Here is a 6,265-nt window from a genome sequence, read left to right as displayed (position 1 = left end):
GGCAACCAAAAAAAAAGGGATCTATGAACTGACTGTTCTCATGAAGTACAACTCATGAAAAGAAGCATTTCCCCTCTCCCTCAAAAGAAACCCACAAAGAAATAAACAACAACAACAAAAAAAAGCTTAATGGTTGAAAGGAGAGAACCAGAAAAGCAAATTAAAAAATAAAAAATTTTTAAGAAGACTGGTTCGTTGTCTGGCAGTCATTGATGAATGGCAGGCGGAAGAAGAAGAGGAAAAATTAACCCCAAAGCACCCGTGAGAACGCGTCCACTGAGACTGAAGCGTTGCTTACAAATGAGCTGCACTTAAAGGCACATAACTGCACTGCACAGAGCAGATCCTGTGGGGCAAATTCATCCACTTCATCTCCCCATCCTCATGGGCTGAGCCTTCACACTCCTCTGTCCATGAGCTGTGAGCAAGGCCATGGACTAGAGGCAAAGCCAGGGCTGCTGGGTCTCTCTTCCCGTCGGTGCCCCATGATCCAGCCCAAAGAGGCAGCACAGCCCTGTGCGTGGTTCCCCGGTGGGGCTGCCCAGCCAGCCACCCCCATCCACCTGCACCCACCTCCTGAATGGAAAACAGACCACGAATCCAAGCCATCCATCCCTCCATATGGCAGCAGTGCTCCAGACATTTGCTTCTCGTGCAGGCCTGCCCTGCCCCTGTGCCACGCTGAGCTGGAAGATGTCTGCAGCCCGAGCCCAGCCTGCTCCGTATCCATCAACACCCTCTGCCTCCGAGCTCTGCCCTCCCCTGCTGGGCACGAGCCATCTGGACTCTGGCACCTTCACGGTGCTGATATGGATGTCTCCCAGCTCTCAGAGCGACGGATGCCTTGCCCAAGTCTCCACATGTCACAAAAATGACCTACTTTCCCCACTTGCCAGGGTTTGAGTCTTGTAAAGAGGTTGCACAGAGCCTATTTCTGGCTTGGCAAACTCATCTCCACGGTGGAGTTTTTTAACCAATTGTGCTGAAGATGGTTTATAGGTTTGCAAGAGCCAAAGTCAAATCGCATCACTGGGTTATTTTTGTATTATTATTCATGAAGCTCATTCAAAGCTCGATTCAAAGGGCATCTGTACACAGTTGGGGAAGAGCTGGGACCCCCACTGTAATAATGAGTCATTTCTCAGTGGAGAAGGAAAAACTTACCATGTCAGCAGGACGAATGCACATGGCAGAGCCTTGAGAGAAAAATAAAACAGGGTCAACGGAATGGAAATACAAGAAAATCTTAAGGGAAACAGAGCAAAATACACAAGTGGAAAGAGTGTGAGGTTAGGGTTGTATAAGGAGTTCCTTTATTAGGAGTTGTATAAGGAATTGCTCTCATGGAGCTTTTCAAAAGCTCCAGAATGAGAGAAAATCATTCTGTTTGTAAAAGTACTTTGCACCTCCCTTCCCACCAATCTTACTTCTCAAACTGGATGTCCAGGTGTACAATAGATGGTGCAAGGACCCCCAGATTGAATCAGTCTTGTAGACTTTGATCCATTAATAAACTTACCAACTCAGGGAATTATTTTCTAGAAGGTGCTTGGCTCAGAGCAGACTGGATGGCAGGGGAAGGCCAGTCCTCAAACCTAATACCATTGTTCTCCAAGGAGAGAGCAAGCATCCCGGTAGGAGCACTCACAGTAATAGGGAAAGCAGGAAGGAATATTTTCATACTCTTGCTGCACTGTCCATAACACATATTTGTCCTTAAGGACAAAATTTTCTCTTGTACTGGGCAGTATCAGCCTTTCCTGAACTATCTGGAACTTCTGCCTGATGTTTAGTTAGAAAAGTACAAAGTGGCCTTAACTTTGTGTGAGCTGAATCAGAGCTGGGCTACATCAGTGTCTCTGCAGGGGAATTCAGGGGAATATCTGTTCTACAGGGGCTGCCAAATCAGAGCCAGCCCTAACAGCTCCAAGGATGAAGGTTGGTAACCTGCACAGCTGGCACTCCCACGCTGCTGCTCACAGAAGGAAAGAGTTCTTCCCAGGATAGGCCAAAGCTTCAGATGCCAAAGGTTCATCTGCCTCTCAGGCAGGGCTCAGCTGGAGGTGGTTCAGTTTCATTAAAACAACAAGGTGTTAAAACCACCACTGGCTCCAAGCCTGTTAAAAAATATTCTTGGTCTCACCTGTGTCAACCTTTGCATCTGGCTGCTTCCCTGCCAGCTGTCCCTGAACCCAGGCAACTCTACCAGCCCTCCTGATGTCCCCTTCCCATGTGATGACTATACTTTTGATAAAATATCAGTTCTTTTTAATTCATTGTGCTTTTCTCAAGAAAATCTCCTGGCTGATTTTTTTCCAGGTGCTTCTCTATTTGTTCTGAGGTGTTTGCTTTCATCACTTTAAAATGTGTTTCATTAGGAGGCTCCTTGCTCTAGTGTGGCTAGGAAAGCCTAAGTGACAGACTCACCTCTTACAGCATCATTTTTATGCACTTCTTTCAGCAGAAGTTTTTTTTGTGGGGCTGATTCTTTTAATTTTCCTTCCCTGAGCTCTTCTTATTGCTGAGGTTTTTCACAGAGCTGCCAAAAGTACCAATAGAAGCTTTTCCCGTGCATGGTGGCTGATGCTGCAAAGTCCATCACTCCATGTGGGAAGCAGGAATGGTTCTATCTGGAGCAGGGAGCCCCATGGATGAGCACCTGGCTCCACAAATGAAGCAGTTTTGAATTTAACACCTCAGCTCTTTTGCCATGATCACGGTTGTAATCCTTCACAATTACCTCCAAGTACCACTTGCTCCCATTCAAATGAATGATCTCCTGCAGGCACTGCTGGGAACACATGGAGGGAGGGGGAGAAAAGGAGGGAAAATAAGGATATAACTAAAAGGAATGAGAATGCAGCAGATCTTCTGCTTCTTTGTCTCCCTCCTTCCCTTGCTTTTCCTCTCAGAATTATAATTATGGCTCAAAAAGTGCAGGTTGTTTACAGGAAATGCTGAAAGAGTTGCACCAGCAAAGGTGATGAGGGATCCCAGGAAGATGGAGTGTGGGATTGCTGCTCATGAACTTGATGATCCCTGTGGGCCCCTTCCAACTAAGGATATTCTAGGAGTGAAGGACCCTTCAATGCTGTGAAGCTGTGGTTCGTGCTACCTTCCACATCACACTGCTTTGTCTTCTTTGCCCCATCTTAAATCTTAATGCCAAACCAGTCTGAAGCCTTTTAATGGATCACTTATGTCTTCCTGAGGTGTGTAGATAAATTAAAGAGAAGCCAGTAAATTCACTGGACATATTTTGCCACCTTCAGAGAGTCTAGAAAGTAAAACTGATTGTGAAGCAGAACTACAACTTGCATATTAACCATGATGGGCAAGAGCAGTAGGATTTCCTCTCCTTTCCCTTTGACACAGCTTGAAGATGGGTCACCCCACCTCTAGACCAGGCAATGAGTAAGGAAACCAAGCCCTGCCAAAGTAAGTAACTCAAGTGTGCATGTAGTCAAAGACCTTAAAATACTCAGACTCTGCTGGGAGTGCTGCAGAATCAGCCTGCAAAAAGGAAACTGATGTGTGGGATCACAGTGGGGATACAGAGCAAAAAGCAGCTTCATGTTCAAATAACAAATTTCTGAAAAAAGATGCTGCTGCCTGCCTGGGTTTGCTGCAGTGACCTCGTTGCTGACCCTGCTTTGAGCAGGAGACTGAGCCAGAGGCCTCCTGAGGTCCCTTCCCCACTTGAATTATCCCGTGATCCCCCAGCCACTCACCTCCTGCCACCTGTGTTGTGTACTTAGCTTGAGTTTCCCTGAGGTAAAGTGTTCAAAGGCTTTGCTCAAAGCCTTGCAGAACAGTAATCCATGGTGCAAATCACTATTTTGCATGTTTTGCAGGCACACACCAAACCAAGCACACATTAGGAGCAAGCCCTGGGATGATCTAACCAGGTCTGCAGGATAAAAACAACGTAACGTGTGTAGGTGTTGAAAGCCAGGAAGAACCATCATGGCCACAGAGTGTGACCTCCTGAACACACAGATAAAAGCATTTTAGCCAGTGTTCTGCACCAAACACTTCTTTGCCATGACCACTTTGCCCATAAATGCAGAAGCATTGCAAACACCTTCAGAACTGAGATACCTGGAGGTCTTAAGGCTGGATTTTACTTCCCCAGTTAAGAAAAGACACACATAAAGCAAGCAACTGAATAGGACAGAAATATTCCCAAATATTTGAGAGTAGCAAGCTGCTACTCTCACTCTCTCTTTAATCACCTGGTTCGTTTAGTGACATCAAACAGTCTCTCTGGGAAGAGTATGGCCTGTGCAGCCCTTGAAAAATCTCCACAACCCTGAATTCTTTGGATACTCAGTGCTGGCTATTCCTCCAGCCACGTGGGAACAGGGTGCTTTATCACAGAATCATGGAACGGTCTGGGCTGGAAGAGACCTTAAATATCATCTCATTCCAACCCTCCTGCCATGGGCAGGGACACCTTCCACTAGACCAGGTGACTTCAAGTTCTCATCCAGCCCTTGGATGAGACTTGAAGATCCGGCTGATCTTTAAGGTCCCTTCCAACCCAAACCATTCTCTGGTTCTATGAACCACCTGGAAACCATCTCGTGCCACCTTGTAACCCCCAGACCTGAGGCAGATCACTAACATGGATTGCAGAGGTGTGGTCAGGAATGTAACTTTTCCACTTCTTCCTTGTTCAGATCCTTCCCGGAAGCTTTGGCCACGTTGCTTAACAGCTTCGAAGATGGGAACCTGCTGCAAGGCAGAAGGGTCCTCAAAAGGCCAGCTCTTAAACCCTCCAAAGAACTTTTCCCTTGCTTATGCCTTTGAAAAGGGAACTATTCAGAAGGCCTTTATGGCTGTACATCTCCAGAGGATGCAGAGTTCCCCTCATTTCAGTTTCTGAGCTCTCAGGTTGCAGGTAGGTCAGGTTTTCAGGCTCTTCTCCACAGCCTTGGGGCACAAGCTCCCAAAGTGCCCCTTCAAATGGAGACACAGCCACTGCAATGTGCTGTGTGAGAGAGTTCATTTCTAGCAGCTGGCAGCCTCACAGGGACACTTCTGGATTCCAGCCTCTGGAGCTGGGTGCTTATGGAGCAGAATTACAAGGCACTCAACAAGAATTTGAGAGTTGGCAGCAGGGCTTTTGGTCTAAACTTTCAGCTGAGTTCCTGTAATCCAAACCATCTTCAAGCTTCTGCATGACTGGCATGCAGGAGATCCTTAGAGTCAAGGGGACTTAAACAAACCCCAGCTCATTACAACTATCCTCTGAAAAAAAAAAAGAAACATAGTTTGAAGCTGTAAATCCCAGCACTCAGACTCTAACAACATAGAAACAATCTATCCAGCAGAAGATGTTCTCCCCATCCTGCAAGCATTATTCACACATTAAATCAGAACTGACAACGCAATCTTTTCAGCTGAGCTGTTCTCATCCTTCTTTTTTTATCATGATGAAATAATTCCCCTTTTTAACGACTTCCAAGTGTTCCTACGGATGCATTATTGAAGTGACAATGCAGACTCCAAGAGGATGATGTGTTTGGGGTTTTTTTCAAAGCAGTAAATAGACAGGATGTTAATGAATTGGAGAAGTATTAAAAATTTGTTTTGCAAAAAGAAATGTTTTTAACTCCATAAACTGCTGCAACAACTATTGATTGTATTTCCACCACAACAAGGCAGGCAGGCAGGCAGGGGCTGATTTATGACAGCAACCCACCCTAACTATCTAACCAGATTTAATATAGTTGCCATCCCATGACACAATGATGTATACTTTGGTGGCAATCTAGAAAACAATTTGCAAGGAGTAACAGCTCATTCTTCAGGCATCAGCCATAAAGCTGTCACGGGAGGGTCCCCAGCCCTGTCTGTGGGACAGTGATGTAGTGAGGACAAGTGCAAAGCCTCATGGGCTGGGGGGAGAATGGAGGATCTCAAATTTATGGATACGAGCATTTTCAAGAGACTGTGTTGTTACTGGGTTTATTTAACCATAAACCAAAGGTAACAACATCTCCATAAGAATATGCAGCGTTTACCAAAACCTCACTTTTCACTGTCAGGCAAAAAATGCAAAGGGGCCCTTCCTGTGTAAGCTGACAATGTGGTGTTTACTTGTCTGGAGAGAGCTGGAAACAGCTTTCCACCTGGGAAACCAGAGACAAGGTTAAGGAGAGAAGAGGAGGGTGGAGTTCTTCAAGGAAGAACACCCATGTCCACAGGCTGCTGGGACACAAAACATTGTGCAGGACACGCCCTGAGGTACCTCCATAGC

This window comes from Aphelocoma coerulescens, chromosome 4 (assembly GCF_041296385.1).
Source record: "Aphelocoma coerulescens isolate FSJ_1873_10779 chromosome 4, UR_Acoe_1.0, whole genome shotgun sequence".
Classification (NCBI taxonomy): domain Eukaryota; kingdom Metazoa; phylum Chordata; class Aves; order Passeriformes; family Corvidae; genus Aphelocoma; species Aphelocoma coerulescens.
The sequence above is the reverse complement of the archived record's forward strand: the minus strand, read 5'-3'. Positions refer to the sequence as shown.